General features: G+C 41.4%; 1 pseudogene; it reads right to left on the reverse strand.

The window, feature by feature from the left end:
- Positions 1-865: 865 nt before the first annotated feature.
- Positions 866-6,651, reverse strand: LOC111972921 (cyclic GMP-AMP phosphodiesterase SMPDL3A-like; annotated as a pseudogene).
- Between the last annotated feature and the right edge of the window lie 10,423 nt (positions 6,652-17,074).

A 17,074-nucleotide genomic window follows, 5' to 3' on the forward strand; every position in this document is an offset into this window, starting at 1 on the left:
GTGTGGAGGAGGCCAATCCAGGCATTCACTTCTACTGCCCACTGCAGGAGGATCACAGTCTCCTGCTAGATTTATACTGTTGTTTAAAGCCTGGCCTGAACCCAGGACAACTCAGGGAGGCTTGCGGGTAGTGAAGACTGAAGAGCAAGAGACCCATTCTAGTCTCAAACAGTCACATCGACAGGGCAAATATTGACCCATCTCTCTCTCGCTTGCTCCATCAGTGGCTGGTCCTTTGAGGGGAACCAGCCCGTCTGATTGGCAGTCCAGTGATTCACGCTTATTAGTGCATCACAGAGTCATTAGTGAGGCCTGCCAGAGTTCTGCTGCAGTTACCCCGGAGTCGTCTTTATCACCATGTCAACCACTAACCTCATTTCCACAGTCCCTTCCACCAGGCATTGTGACTCTCCCAGACTCTTTCAGCCCCTGAATGCTAATGTTAAACCCAGTTGAGGGCATATGAGTGAAAAGATTTCGTCCCCAAATCCAAAAGGCAAGGGCAGATAGTCCTTCTGGACTGTGGGGAGAGGGGGAGAGAAGTGGGGAACAAGGGGAGAGGAGGAGAGGGTCGAATAGGGTTGGGGCTGTCTGATCCCCCCTCCCCCGCAGAGTGGTTTGGTCTAGAGTGGCATTTGCTAGCTTTTCATTTTCTCCAGCGAGGTCATGAGTTAACCTCTCTCACAGTACAGCTATAGAGGGGACTGGGGAGCAGGTGAAGAGGAGAACTGTAGCATGACAGCTGGAAAAACAATCTCCAAACTAGGGCCACTTTGATCCAGAGAGTTTGATCTCTGCACAAGAGAAACTGATGGTGTCTCAGAGAAAAAAATATCACAACTTACAAATGCAGAGAAAATTGTTGTGCCATCTTTTATTTTTGGGAAATAAACATGTGCATTTAAAAATAAAAATATATTTTTTCTCATGAATGCCCTCCCCTTTTGTGCAACAGTACCACTTAAGAGGCAATTTGCTTTATACTGCAAGCAAAGCAATTCACAGTTTACAGTTTATTCAATAACTGCCAGACATTTTAAAAGCAATAACCATACAGTGTACTTAGCAGTTAGTGATCTATTTCTCCTTCATTTCAACATGTCACAGAGAAATCAATAAGAGGTCAAAAAAAGTTGGACACAATATTTGGCCTTTTGCTATTATATAATCATCAACATTATCATCTGGTATCGTGTCCGTATTTCAACCTCAGAGATGCTTAAATTGTCATCATTTAATTGAAAGTATTACATTATACATTTATATTTCATGGTCATGTGAAAACATATGATATATCTCTACAGCATTAATAAAATCCCTGAATTTTTCCATTACAGTAGTTCACAATAAAAAGATCCCTGTTTTAGTGTCCCTTTTCAATATGTTTGAAATAGGAGGTATAGTCCAAGGACTGCACCGCAAAGACCTGAGTCAGCTTGCAGGCCCCGTCACACACAATGTTATCATCATAGCTCACCATAAAATGGCAAAAATACTTCTGAAACGCTTCACTTTGCCCCATCTCAAAACTCAGGGCAAGTTGAAACCAGCTGTGTGGTTGAATATCCTTTGATCCAAATGGTTCAGTGATTACTTATTCAAGTTTCCAGTCAGATCTTTTTTCTTGGTTGGCTTCGATGAGATTCAAGTAGTACTGCCAAATATCCTTCAGAGAGAGAAAAATACTATTTCAAAACCATGAAAAGCCATGTAAAAAACCTTGCTCTGAGAGAGTACCTTGATTAGAATTAGATTTGTTATGAATGACAGCACCATTAATCATGAAGGAACAACATTGCTGTGGGCGGGGATCATCAACTAGATTCAGCTGCGGGCCGATTTTTTCTTGAGCGGATGGTCGGGGGGCCGGAACATATTTACAAATCATTTGTAGACTGCAAATTGACAGCAAGAAGCACAAACCAATATAATATTTGACTAAAACATAATGATTTTCAGCCTTGCTTGCATTTGTATACGATCACGTGTGTCTCTCTCTATTATGTGTGGAAATACTAGGGAATAGACTTCCAAAATGTATAATCATTTGGAGCTGATTTCCAAGGCTTTTTACAGTCTTTAATGTCCAACAATGAAAATCCCCCCGCTCCCTCCCCCCAAAATGACTGCCAGTTGGGGAACCCTGGTCTAGGGATTTGTTAAGCTGTTGAGACTGAATGCTCCCCATTTGAAAAAGTGTTGTCAAGATGTTTCTGATTTGTTCTTATTTTCCACATTGCTTTTCTTAACAGATTACCCCAGGAAGTAGAGCTACAAAGAGACTAACAGTGATTTTCAAAGCCTGGGCACTCCCCACTGTTGACTGTGGCGGTTACATGTTTGAGCTCCCGTCTTTGGGGCATACTGAAATCACATGTAAGCTACTCTGAGCTCTATGCTGTATGAGCGAGAATCACATTGGGATTGCTCTGTTGAAACTGTACTTGAATAAACCAAGCCAAGGACAGATCAATGCTGACCGTATGAAAATAATAGGAGGGAAAGTGAAAAAGCAAAACTGAAATCAGCCTCTGCATGGTAATCATGAAATAAGTTCAGCTTAACTACATCACCTTGAGAGGGTTAATGTTAGACATGAGGATGATAATACATAATGAATGCATATTTCCAAATGAAAGTAGATTGTCCCAAACCCCTGGATAATGGTGGTTCACAAGTTAACTAAGTTCCCTACTTACCAGCAGCCCGTAGTCCTATGGGTCATAGTACTACATGTGGAAGGCTCTGTTGTTGGAGTACGGCTCTTCTGCACTTTTGATTGGAGTAACAGCCGGTGTGACAAACAGGGAATTAACCGGCTCCCCTTCAAAGTAAACAAATGATAATTTGGGTAAATAAATACATGGCTAAAGGCATTAATTCCTTAGTTCCTCCTCCATTGCATTAAGCTAGCTAATTATACAAACAAGCATTTTTGTGGCTGTGGGGATTCTAGCCAACACTGACAGTCAGGATAACACTGAACCCACAGGAGGTGAATGGGTCACATTGGTGGATGTCGATTGTCTGAGTAATTTGAGGTGGAGTTGAACACGATCTAAACGCGTCATTATAGTTGGAAAGGTACAAAAGGTCACTTAGCGTATGATGCCTCGTTCACACAATGATACTGTATGTAGGAAGTAGAGTTCAGAATTTGATGACAGATACAAATAATGTCCAAACCTCATCCTGACCCAGGCACTTACCAGACATAAATGTACTTTTGCAAAAGAGGCTATGATTAAGTTAACAGCATATGATCTATTGAATACTATCGAATGCTATCAATACTATAAGTTAATCAATACTAGTTACTCCTTGATGACAGTCACTTATCCAACGCAGAGCCTTATCCAACGCAGAGCCAACGCAGAGCCAACGCAGAGACAGCAAGAACATTATGCTGTCTCTGTGAGTGTGGCCATAGAAATCCCCTGAGATGATCTCCCTGTAGTTGTGAATTATCTTCACAAGTCTCTCACTGTAGAGTTCTCTGACGGCCGTGGTGTTCCTGGCATAGGTCAAGTAACCCACTGGAAGATGAGCAATGTTCAGGAGAAACAGCATGCTTAGGCATGATAGGACTGGTTTGGAGTCAAACCTTGCTTTAAAAAAGACATGTCAGTCTTCCATGTTATATCCTGTATAAGCAGTCTTCTGGTGCTTAGAATCCATGCAGGACTATTCAGAAGCCCTCCGCACCTGGCTAGATATATTCCTTCTACTAAGTAATGTAGCTACAGTGCCTTCAGAAAGTATTCACAACCCTTGAGTTTTTTCCAAATTTTGTTGTGTTACAGCCCGAATTAAAAAATTATTAGATAGAGATTTTTTTGTCACTGGCCTACACACAATACCCCTTAATGTCAAAGTGTAATTATGTTTTTCATTTATTTTTATTATAATAAAATGAAAAGCTGAAAATGTCTTGAGTCAATAAGTTTTCAACCCCTTTGTTATGGCAAGCCTAAATAAGTTCATGAGTAAAAATGTGCTTAACAAGTCACGTAATAAGTTGCATGGACTCACTCTGTGTGCAATAATAGTGTTTAATATGATCTTTGATTGACTACCTCATCTCTGTACCCCACACATACAATTATCTGCAAGGTCCCTCAGTCGAGCAGTGAATTTCAAACACAGATTCAACCATAAAGACCAGGGAGGTTTTCCAATGCCTCGCAAAGAAGGGTACCTATTCGTAGATGGGTAAAAATTTAAAAAGCAGGCATTTGAATATCCCTTTGAGCATGGTGAAGTTATTAATTACAGTTTGAATGGTGTATCAATACACCCAGTCACTACAAAGATACAGGCGTCCTTCCTAACTCAGTTGCTGGAGAGGAAGGAAACCGCTCAGGGATTTCACCATGAGGCCAATGGTTACTTTTAAACAGTTACAGAGTTTAAAAGCTTTGATAGTTTAAAAGCTCCATCCGCATAAAACTGCGGATGGATCAACAACATTGTAGTAAGTCCACAATACTCACCGAATTGACAGAGTGAGAAGAAGGAAGCCTGTACAGAATACATGTTTTCCTGTCTGCAACAAGGCAATAAAGAAATACTGCAAAACATATGGCAAAGCAATTAACTTCTTGTCCTGAATACAAAGTGTTATATTTGGGGCAAATCCAACACAACACATCCCTGAGTACCACTCTCCATATTTTCAAGCATAGTGGTGGCTGCATCATGTTATGGGTATGCTTGTAATCGTTAAGGACTGCACAGGCAATATTTTAGAGGAAATCCTGGTTCAGTCTGCTTTCCACCAGATACTGGGAGATTAATTCACCTTTCAGCAGGACAAAACCTAAAACACAAGGCCAAATCTACACTGGAGTTGCTTACCAAGAAGACAGTGAATGTTTCTTAATGGCCGAGTCACAGTTTTGACTGAAATCTGCTTGAAAATATATGTCAAGACCTGAAAAAGGTTTTCTAGTAATGACCAACAACCAATATGACAGAGCTTGAAGAATTTCAAATAGAATAATGGTAAAATGTTGCACAATCCAGGTGTGGAAAGCTCTTAGAGACTTACCCAGAAAGACTCACAGTTGTAATCGCTGCCAAAGGTGATTCTAACATGTATTGACACAAGCAACTTACCTTCTCTCAGAGTTACAAGGGCTTCTGGCTTCAAGCAAGGCTCTCACAGTTTGGCTGCAGCCTGGTAAATATCATTGGTGAAGGTCAAAAGTTGATCCTGAAAATAAAGTTTAACACTATCTTGAAAATACAGTACATATACAAAACATGAAACAGAAACCTTCTTATAGAGGTAAAATAGGCAAGCAACTGCTGCCCACACTAAAAATGCATGAAGGAAACTATCTTTCAGACATGCCGATACAATCTCTGGTTTGACCCAGGGTGTCTACCACTGTCAGCATTTAACCAGATGTCTATCCATCACAGGTCATCTCCACGTGTGAAATAGATAGAATACCTGGGGCCAGTAGTCGTGGTTCCCGAGGGCGGGGTACACCGGCATGTCTAGGAGGAACTTCCTGATGGTTTGAGTCATGTTGCTGATGACTTGGATCACCACGTCCGTGGACAGCTCCCCTGATGGGACATGTGGAGGGCAGTCTCTGGAGAGAGGAATAAGCTCATTCAAATAACTTATTAGAGAGAGCCCAGGGCAGAATTAATGAAATAAAACAAAGATCTGCTAATGTGTTACCCATAAATCCCTGTAATCCAGGAGTTGTCTTTTTTCACATTTGAATCAAGGTGCAGTGGCAGGGCCTTTCACCAAAGCATTTTAATTATGCTTAACAAGCATTATACATGCCAATAAAATGTCAGGCTTAACCGATTAACTGAAGATTTGTGAAATGAACTAGCTTAGCACCATACACATGCAGTACAAGTCCTTTCGTGTTATGTGTGATTAAAATGTTCAGGCCTTAGCATAGCATTTAGTCAATTTTTAGTAGCCTTTGCTATGCATTGCTCTTTATTCATATGCACACCTATCTGATGCGGATTTGTCCCCACTGGTTGAACGTTGGCATAATTACTTTATAGCACTTGGTTTTAATATCAGCAGAAGTTATTGTATGGATGATTTATGGCCTATTTGGCTGCTGTGCAAATTACCTTTTGCATTTCGGGTCGAGACAAAGCCTAGAGCCGTTTCAAGACGATACACTATACAGACATTGTTCATGCTTCAGTGAGCAAATCACTGATTGGTTGCTTATTTTACAACAATTCCATCAGTGACAATATCATTGTTAGTTATCCAATGACAGGAAGGAGGAAGCAATATGTTTTTGTTAGTTGTTTAACCTCTCAAAAGGTGTACAGGGTACTTCTCCATTAGCGTTGTATATGAAACAGGAACACGAAACCCACATTAACACCACATGTTGTTTTCCATACCATATACAGCTACAAACCTTGTCCAGATCATAAACTCTGGCTGTGGAGTAACGTGTTTCATGTGCTGGAAAGCTGACAGGATGAGCTGGTAGAGTCACACATGAAGTTTCCAAAAAGACCAGGGTTTGAGGCTGGGACACCCTTAGAGGAGAAACACACTTTGGTGTATTCATCAGTCACATGGTAGATGGGGTCAAAATGCAGGTCAGAGATGTGCCAGAATTTCCCCGAAATTGAAATATTATTTGGCATGTTATATCAATCTATTTTATTACATGTAGGGGATTATGTAATTAATGCTAGTCAGGATGTATTAACTATAGGTAACACAACTCAGTGGCCAGTTTATTAGGTAAACCCATCAAGTACCGGGTTGGACCCCCCTTTGACTCCAGAACATCCTGAATTATTTGGGGCATGGATCCTACAAGACGTGGAGTTCAAACATTGCTTAATTGGTATCAAGGGACCTAACTTGTGCCAGAAACATTCCCCACACCATTACACCACCGCCACCAGCTTGTACCGTTGACACCAGGCAGGATGGGGACATGCGACTCCTGCTGCTTAAGCCAAATACACAAAATTCTAAATCACACTATCAGTGTCATACCATGTACAATACATGGATAGATCTAGGCAATGGGGACAGTCTAATTTTGTTATGATGTTTTACAATATTGCGAACAGGCAGAGATGTAGAGAATGAAGTTGGGTTAGTCCTAAGTCATTATCTTCAACATTGTTACCTTCCATTACAGAACTTTGCTTGTGTGTGGATTGAGGCCTATACATTCAAATCACTGGTTTCTCCATTGTGTTGACATTTCCTTATTTATATTGTCGATGGTGTTTCTGTGGACCAATGGAAAGTCTACAAAACTATAAGCAAACCAGCCTTTGTATTGAATACATGAAATTGTGATGACACTGATTAATGAATTCGATTCGATTTTTTAAAATCCCCTTATTTTACCAGCTAAATTGACTGAGAACACATTCTCATCGACAGCAACAACCTGGGGAATAGTTACAGGGGATGAATGAGCCAATTGTAAGCTGGGGATGATTAGGTGACCGTGATGGTATGAGGGCCAGATTGGGAATTTAGCCAGTACACCTGGGTTAACAACCCTACTCTTACAATAAGTGCCATGGGATCATTAGTGACCACAGAGAATCAGGACACCCGTTTAAGTCCCATCTGAAAGACAGCACCCTACACAGGGCAATGTCCCCAATCACTGCACTGGGGCATTGGGAAATTATTATTTTTAGACCAGAGGAAAGGGTACCTCCTACTGGCCCTCCAAAACCCCTTCCAACAGCATCTGTTCTCCCACCCAGGGACTGACCAGGACAAAACCTACTGAGCTTCAGAAGCAAGCCCACAGTGGGATGCAGGGTGGTATGCTGCTGGAATATATATTCAATTGTTTGGTAAAATATGCTTAACATTTTTGTAATTACCCATAATTCTACACATTTGAATACTTGTACTTCCAATTTTGATCATCATGATTTAGAGACTGTAAATAAAATGTGTTGATCTACTGGGATTTTTTTTTAAATGTTCTGTTCTGTTTGCTTGGACTCACGAGATTAATAGCCTATGGTTGCCTTAATCTTTTGCAGGCAGTTATGTTCTTTTGTTAATGTATTCGCAATTTTGATGGTATAATATAATTTTGATAAATATAAACTCAGGAAAAAAAGAAAAGTCCTCACTGTCAACAGCGTTTATTAAAGGCAAACTTAACATGTGTAAATATTTGTACACTTTAAAAAATGACCCACGGGCTTAGTAAATACTGCAAAAGAAAATCAATGATTTTTACTTAAAATAATAGGTTTCTGGTTTTACTTACATTTTTGAAAATAGTACTTAATTTATATGTGTTGTAAAAGACTGGCATTTGCAAATAAAAATCCAAGGTAATATGCTGCTAAATTTGAACGAATATTTTTAAGTAACAACCATCAACTTAAAAATATGATATTCAAAATATCATTATTATGTTGGAGTGACATGCTAGATCAAGTTCTGAACTTATATTGTGCTTGGAACAGCTCAATGGACCTCGTCTTGATCTTTCTCCTCTGGAAAGGCCATGCAGCAGGTAAGTACCAAATTATAACTTGGAATGTAGTTTGGATCTCTCTACACATATTTTCGATGAAATGTAGAAAATATTTGTGGAAAACTTTAACCTCTCTGGGATATGTGGGACGCTAGCGTCCCAACTGGCCAACATCCAGTGAAAATGTAGAGCGCCAAATTCAAATAAATTACTATAAGAATTTTACTTTCATGAAATCACACATGCAATAGCCCAAATTAAAGCTACACTTGTTGTGAATCCAGCCAACGTGTCAGATTTCAAAAAGGCTTTACAGCGAAAGATTATCTGAGGACAGCACCTCAGCAAACAAACACAGACCATCATATTTCAACCCTCCAGGCGCGACACAAAACGCAGAAATAAAGATATAATTCATGCCTTACCTTTGACGAGCTTCTTCTGTTGGCACTCCAATATGTCCCATAAACATCACAAATGATCCTTTTGTTCGATTAATTCCGTCGATATATATCCAAAATTTCAATTTATTTGGCGCGTTTGATCCAGAAAAACACCGGTTCCAACTCGCGCAACATGACTACAAAAGTTACCTGTAAGCTTTGTCCAAACATTTCAAACTACAAACTACTTCCTAAAGACTTTAGGTCTTTTTTTACGTAAATAATTGATAAAATTTAAGACGGGATATACTGTGTTCAATACCGGAGGAAAACAATGTGTAACGCGCCTCTAACAAAGATTACACTTCCTTCTAGCCTCGTTCTGAACAGTGCTACTTCTTCATTTCTCAAAGGAAAAACCTCAACCAATTTCTAAAGACTGTTGACATCCAGTGGAAGCGATAGGAACTGCAAGAAAGTCGATTAGAAATCTGGATTCCCAATGAAAACCCATTGAAAAGAGAGTGACCTCAAAAATAAAATTCTTAATGGCTTGTCCTCGGGGTTTCGCCTGCCAAATAAGTTCTGTTATACTCACAGACATGATTCAAACAGTTTTAGAAACTTCAGAGTGTTTTCTATCCAAATCTACTAATAATATGCATATCGTAGCTTCTGGGCCTGAGTAGCAGGCAGTTTATTTTGGGCACGCTTTTCATCCAAAATTCCGAATGCTGCCCCCTATCCTAGAGAAGTTTTAACAAATATTCTTCAAGTACGAAAAGCTTTTAGCTGGCTATATTGCCAGAGTACGTTATATATTTGCAAGTTGATAAGCTAGCTAGTTAACGGCCGTGATGTCTGTATAGTTAGCTAGTGGTGGGCATGCTACTAGCTAGTAAGTTAGCAGTGCATTTACTCACCTCGGCGCTGTTTCTAACCTTTGTCATTTTTGTGTACGTTTTATATTGACCGAAATCGCTATGTAACATATTAGCTACCTAGCTTACCAAAAAGTGCATCGTCAGCAAACATTACAGTAGAACTGAACACATGGTTCCCCTGCAATGTAATATTTGCCTCCCAGGCAAGCTAGCCAGGCAGAGACAGGAACGAACAATACGTAGCTAGCTAACTACATCTGGCTATCTAGCTACACCTGTCCTTGCGGAAACCTTGTTGTTCATATATTCACAACATGTTCAAGGCAGCACTGCAAACGTTGACCTTGTGCAGTAGTTATCTAGCTAAATGAAATAACTGGGCTGGCTAGTAAGATAGATAACAAGCAGCTCTTCCAAGTCAGCTAGGATTGCGATGTTTCTGCTAGCTATCTAAAGCTGAAGTCATTCAAGTTTTATTTTTCTGACATTGTCATAGATTTGAATACAACTCCTCTTCTTTAGGTATAGGTATTCAGACGTTCCTGGATACTGGACGTAATATTCATATGTGTAAACATACTGAATTATAATTGGATGCATTTTACCGCCATATCATACTGTGCTATGATTGGTTAAACCACCCAAATGGTTAGGTCGTGGTCAGTTTGATCCTGGTTGGCGATACGTGAACATGCCAGTTATAGCTAGCTAATAAAGAGCTACGTTAAGAAATATCCTGTATTGAAATATCTGAAATATCCTGCATTTTATTATTTTGTACAAAGTGTGCAAAACAAGACACTGAACAGACCATATTTTCCAGAATGCATTGACATGGTATGTAAATATATTCAAATGTCTTTGTGTTGTCATTGTAGCTCACATTAGGGCTTGTAAGGCCCTATGATTTCCGCAATGCCGAAATGTAAACAGAATACACGGTACCCCTCGGGCAGGATACACAGGATATTTTTATTACAGTAACCCAACATTAGTGTGAATAATAGGTATTAGATATATACTGTATTTTTGAAATCACCCAAATGGATTGAACACATTAGGCAACAAAATGTTAACACGGAATACCGGAAAATAAAACGGCATTTGGGGGGAAAAAGGACAAAGATTTCATATGGCCCTATTAGTGTTTTACACAATGCGTTGTCACCCAGGCAGGTATTGACAATGTGTGTCTTCCTTATTTTAGAATGAGATAGCATATGGGATTTGTATGTAATAATGTTTTAAGCTTTTGTAGTGCTTATGTATACACAAAAAAATTATTGATTTTATCTTAATTCCGTAGGGATCAGGCGGCACATGCAATGTAAGATCTGCAGTTTTGCTGCATTCAAGTACAAATACGTGACAACCACAACATTGTGAGTGCTAAAACGGCAAAGACCTTCTCATATCGAAGACAAGATGTCGTTCAGGCCCTTCCTGTGAAGGACTTCAATGAAAGATGGCCAACCCTGTGTAACAGTATAACTTTAGACCGTCCCCTCGCCCCGACACGGGCGCGAACCAGGGACCCTCTGCACACATCAACAACAGTCGCCCACGAAGCGTCGTTACCCATCGCTCCACAAAAAGCCGCGGCTCTTGCAGAGCAAGGGAAACCCTACTTAAGTCTCAGAGCAAGTGACGTAACTGATTGAAACGCTACTAGCGCGTACCCGCTAACTAGCTAGCCATTTCACACCTGTTACACTTGTTTGAACCCACTCAGGTACAAAATACAGTAGAATGAAAATAGTCAATGTAGGTAAAGAAATTTTTTTTAAAATTTTTTTTTATTTCACCTTTATTTAACCAGGTAGGCTAGTTGAGAACAAGTTCTCATTTGCAACTGCGACCTGGCCAAGATAAAGCATAGCAGTGTGAACAGACAACACAGAGTTACACATGGAGTAAACAATAAACAAAGTCAATAACATGTAGAAAAAAAGAGAATCTATATACAATGTGTGCAAAAGGCATGAGGTAGGCAATAAATCGAATAATTACAATTTAGCAGATAACACTGGAGTGATAAATCATCAGATGATCATGTGCAAGAAGAGATACTGGTGTGCAAAAGAGCAGAAAAGTAAATAAATAAAAGCAGTATGGGGGTGAGGTAGGTAAATTGGGTGGGTAGTTACAGATGGACTATGTACAGCTGCAGCGATCGGTTAGCTGCTCGGATAGCAGATTTTTAAGTTGTTGAGGGAGATAAAAGTCTCCAACTCAGAGATTTTTGCAAATCGTTCCAGTCGCAGGCAGCAGAGAACTGGAAGGAAAGGCGTCCAAATGAGGTTTTGGCTTTAGGGATGATCAGTGAGATACACTGCTGGAGCGCGTGTTGCGGGTGGTGTTAGCCATCGTGACCAGTGAACTGAGATAAGGCGGCACTTTACCTAGCATAGCCTTGTAGATGACCTGGAGCCAGTGGGTCGACGACGAACATGTAGCGAGGGCCAGCCGACTAGGGCATACAGGTCGCAGTGGTGGGTCGTATAAGGTGCTTTTAAACAAAACGAATGGCACTGTGATAAACTGCATCCAGTTTTGCTGAGTAGAGTATTGGAAGCTATTTTGTAGATGACATCGCCGAAGTCGAGGATCGGTAGGATAGTCAGTTTTACTAGGTAAGTTTGGCGGCGTGAGTGAAGGAGGCTTTGTTGCGGAATAGAAAGCCGATTCTTGCTTTGATTTGGATTGGAGATGTTTGATATGAGTCTGGAAGGAGAGTTTGCAGTCTAGCCAGACACCTAGGTACTATAGAGTCCACATATTCTAGGTCGGAACCGTCCAGGTGGTGATGCTAGTCGGCGGCGTCGGGTGCAGGCAGCGAACGGTTGAAAAGCATGCATTTGGTTTACTAGCGTTTAAGAGCAGTTGGAGGCCACGGAAGGAGTGTTGTATGGCATTGAAGCTCGTTTGGAGTTAATAGCACAGTGTCCAAGGAAGGGCCGGAAGTATATAGAATGTGTCGTCTGCGTAGAGGTGGATCAGGGAATCGCCGCAGCAAGAGCAACATCATTGATGTATACAGAGAAAAGAGTCGGCCCGAGAATTGAACCCTGTGGTACCCCCATAGAGACTGCCAGAGGACCGGACAACATGCCCTCCGATTTGACACACTGAACTCTGTCTGCAAAGTAGTTGGTGAACAGGCAAGGCAGTCATTAGAAAAACCGAGGCTACTGAGTCTGCGATAAGAATATGGTGATTGACAGAGTCGAAAGCCTTGGCCAGGTCGATGAAGACGGCTGCACATAATGTTTTATCGATGCGGTTATGATACGTTTAGTACCTTGAGCTGGCTGAGGTGCACCCATGACCGGCTCGGAAACCGGATTGCACAGCGGAGAAGGTACGGTGGGATTCGAGATGTCAGTGATCTGTTTGTTGACTTGGCTTTCGAAGACCTTAGATAGGCAGGGCAGGATGGATATAGGTCTGTAACAGTTTGGGTCCAGGGTTCTCCCCTTTGAAGAGGGGATGACCGCGGCAGCTTTCCAATCCTTGGGGATCTCAGATGATACGAAGAGAGGTTGAACAGGCTGGTGATAGGGGTGCAACAATGGCGGCGGACAGTTTCAGAAATAGGGGTCCAGATTGTCAAGCCCAGCTGATTTGTATGGGTCCAGTTTTCCAGCTCTTTCAGAACATCTGCTATCTGGATTTGGGTAAAGGAGAAGCTGGGGAGGCTTGGCAATAGGCAGCGGGGGGCGGGGCTGTTGGCCAAGGTTGGAGTCGCCAGGAGGAAGGCATGGCCAGCCATTGAGAAATGCTTGTTGAAGTCTTCGATTATCACGGATTTATCGGTGGTGACCGTGTTACCTAGCCTCAGTGCAGTGGGCAGCTGGGAGGAGTGCTCTTGTTCTCCATGGACTTTACAGTATCCCAGAACTTTTTGGAGTTAGAGCTACAGGATGCAAATTTCTGCTTGAAAAAGCTGGCCTTGCTTTCCTGACTGACTGCGTGTATGGTTCCTGACTTCCCTGAACAGTTGCATATCGCGCGGGCTCTTCGATGCTATTGCAGTTCGCCACAGGATGTTTTTGTGCTGGTCGAGGGCAGTCAGGTCTGGAGTGAACCAAGGGCTATATCTGTTCTTGTTCTGCATTTTTTGAACGGAGCATGCTTGTCTAATATGGTGAGAAGTAACATTTAAAGAATGACCAGCATTCTCAACTGACGGGATGAGGCAATATCCTTCCAGGGTACCCGGGCCAGTCGATTAGAAAGGCCTGCTCGCAGAAGTGTTTTAGGAGCGTTTGACAGTATGAGGGGTGTCGTTGACCGCGACCCGTGGCGGATACAGGCAATGAGGCAGTGATCGCTGAGATCTTGATTGAAGACAGCAGAGGTGTATTTGGAGGGCAGGTTGGTCAGGATAATGTCTATTAGGGTGCCCATGTTTACGGATTTAGGGTGTACCTGGTGGGTTCCTTGATGATTTGTGTGTGAGATTGAGGGCATCAAGCTTGGTGTAGGACTGCCGGGTGTTAAGCATATCCCAGTTTAGGTCACCTAACAGAACAAACTCTGAAGCTAGATGGGGAGCGATCAATTCACAGATGGTGTCCAGGGCACAGCTGGGAGCTGAGGGGTCGGTAGCAGCGGCAACAGTGAGAGACTTATTTCTGGAGAGATTAATTTTTAAAATTAGAAGTTCGAACTGTTTGGGCATAGACCTGGAAAGTATGACAGAACTTTGCAGGCTATCTTGCAGTAGATTGCAACTCCTCCCCCTTTGCAGTTCTATCTTGACGGAAAGTGTTATAGTTGGGTATGGAAATCTCAGAATTTTTGGTGGCCTTCCTAAGCCAGGATTCGGACACGGCAAGGACATCAGGGTTGGCAGAGTGTGCTAAAGCGGTGAGTAAGGCAAACTTAGGAGGAGGCTTCTGATGTTGACATGCATGAGGCCAAGGCTTTTTCGATCACAGAAGTCAACAAATGAGGGTGACTGGGGACATGCAGGGCCTGGGTTTACCTCCACATCACCCGAGGAACAGAGGAGTAGTAGGATGAGGGGTGCGGCTAAAGGCTATCAAAACTGGTCGCCTAGACGTTGGGCAAAGAAAATAAAAGGCAGCAGCATTTCATCAGGGCGTGGTAGAATAGATTCTGGGCATAATGTGCAGACAGGGGTATGGTGGGGCGTGGGTACAGCGGAGGCAAGCCCAGGCACTGGGTGATGATAAGAGAGGTTGTATCTCTGGACATGCTGGTCTCAATGGGTGAGGTCACCGCATGTGTGGGGGGTGGGACCAAGGAGGTATCAGAGGTACGGAGAGTGGAACTACAGGGTCCATTGCAAACCAAAACAATGATAAAGATAACTAGCCTGAACAACAGTATGCAAGGCATATTGATATTTGAGAGAGACATACAATAAGGCATAAAGTGATTGCAGGTCTTGATTGGGAGAGCTAGCTAAAACAACAAATGGATTTAAATATTTTGTTGTCTTGACCTAATATTATCATCTACAATTCAATATGCATTAAAAGATTAGTCTGAACATTCTCACTCTGCACAAGCTTTGGGAGGGGTTTCCCAATAGCATTCTGGCTCTCGGATCATCTTTTGTACCTATCTGTTCAGAAGATGTTTTCTCTCTGTCATATTAAGGAAGGGTTCAGAAGAATTACAAATGTTGCTCTTGAGTCCACCTTTATCCAGAAGCTGGACGAATATACACCAAAACTATTGGACTTATTTAAGTCAAAAGGAGGTGCTATAAAGGCGGACATGCAGAAAATCCTTGAAGTTCTGTACAGGGTATGCACAGTAACACCTTCACAATAGTATATAGGTTGTACTGTATGTATTTAGTTGCCGGTATTAAATGCATATCACATCATATTACAGTGCGACACGATCCAGGAAAGGAGAGACAGTGTGATCCATGGCCTGATCATATACCTTGGCGAGAGGGTTGAAGACCTTATCACAGAATACAAGGTAAAGGTTTTTATTTTTGTATCCGTATTTATCTCTAAATGAGGTATCTTCCCTTCTTTCCCTCTCTCCTCTCAAATTGCACAGTTAATCTAGTAGCCTAGTCTGTTATTTCTTATTTTTTTCACTCAGGATGCCGACAACACCATGATCCAAGAGGACATCGTTCAGCAGGTGATGAAGGTGTTCACTGTGAAGGATCTGCACCAGAATATAGAGCATGGGATCTGCATCGAAGGAGCAGAGGTCCTGGCTGGTATTCCCAGTGTTACATGGTCATGTATGTTGCTTATGGGCCTCATCTATGGCTTAAATCTGAGGTACCCAAAGAACTGAAATATACATTTGAGGTGTTCCAAAAAGTATTCTTGGAACTTGATGATCTCAGGGTCTCCCCACGGGTCCAAGCTCTAAAGATGAAGTTACTTGTTTTCAGAGATATCTAAAGATATCTATGAGAACTCTCAAAGGGCCACTCACAAACTGTGGTCTAAACCCTACTCAGTTAGCTGAAAAGCTAGTTGCTAGATAGTATAGGAGCTACAGTTTATATGATGCTCTTTGTCAGGTGAAGTCATAAGAGACATTGTCCATTCCTGTTTAAAAAACAGCTTTGTTTTAAAACTTACTCCATGTGCACTAGTGGATATCTGAGATTATTTGTCAGGTGCAAGCTATCTGGATGTAACTTTACCTAAGGAGGCAAGATGGAGTTATACCCAGAATGCTTGTACCTGTCAAAACAATATGTGCATATGGAGTCAGGTTAAAGGGAGAATTTGGCATATATTTTGTAACAAATGTGCAATGTATGTTTTGAATACCCATGTTTAGATTAATCTAAAACAGATTGAATGAGGTTGTATTTGAGCTAAGGTTCATATTGTGCTTTGTGTAAAGTCTGTGAGGACAAATTGTTAATTTACGTTTCTGTTAAAATATTGCTTTGTTGTTAAGTGGCACACAGACCACCAGAAAATCTTTGCCAAACTGTACACGACGTGCGGTCAAAATGCTAATCCCAAACTATCACCTAAACTTTATGCAGTTGTGAAGATCTATAATTATTTGTAGTCAGGTGCAAGCTATCTGGATGTAACTTTACCTAAGGAGCCAAGGTGTAGTTATACCAAGAATGCTTACAGATGACACAATATGAATGCCTAAGGAGTAAGGTTTAAAGGGCAATTTGAGATTGAAGTTTGAAGAAATTATAAAATGATAACATTTATTTTATTAAAAATAAAGGCGTGGAAGTTTGAAGTTGAACACTTTTGTTTCTTTTTGCATATTCCCTTGTATAGAAATAATACTTTTTAGTAAATTATCCCAAGTATATTGAGGTAACTATTTGCATCAGCTTTTT

The sequence above is a fragment of the Salvelinus sp. IW2-2015 genome, linkage group LG14 (assembly GCF_002910315.2).
Source record: "Salvelinus sp. IW2-2015 linkage group LG14, ASM291031v2, whole genome shotgun sequence".
Classification (NCBI taxonomy): Eukaryota; Metazoa; Chordata; class Actinopteri; order Salmoniformes; family Salmonidae; genus Salvelinus; species Salvelinus sp. IW2-2015.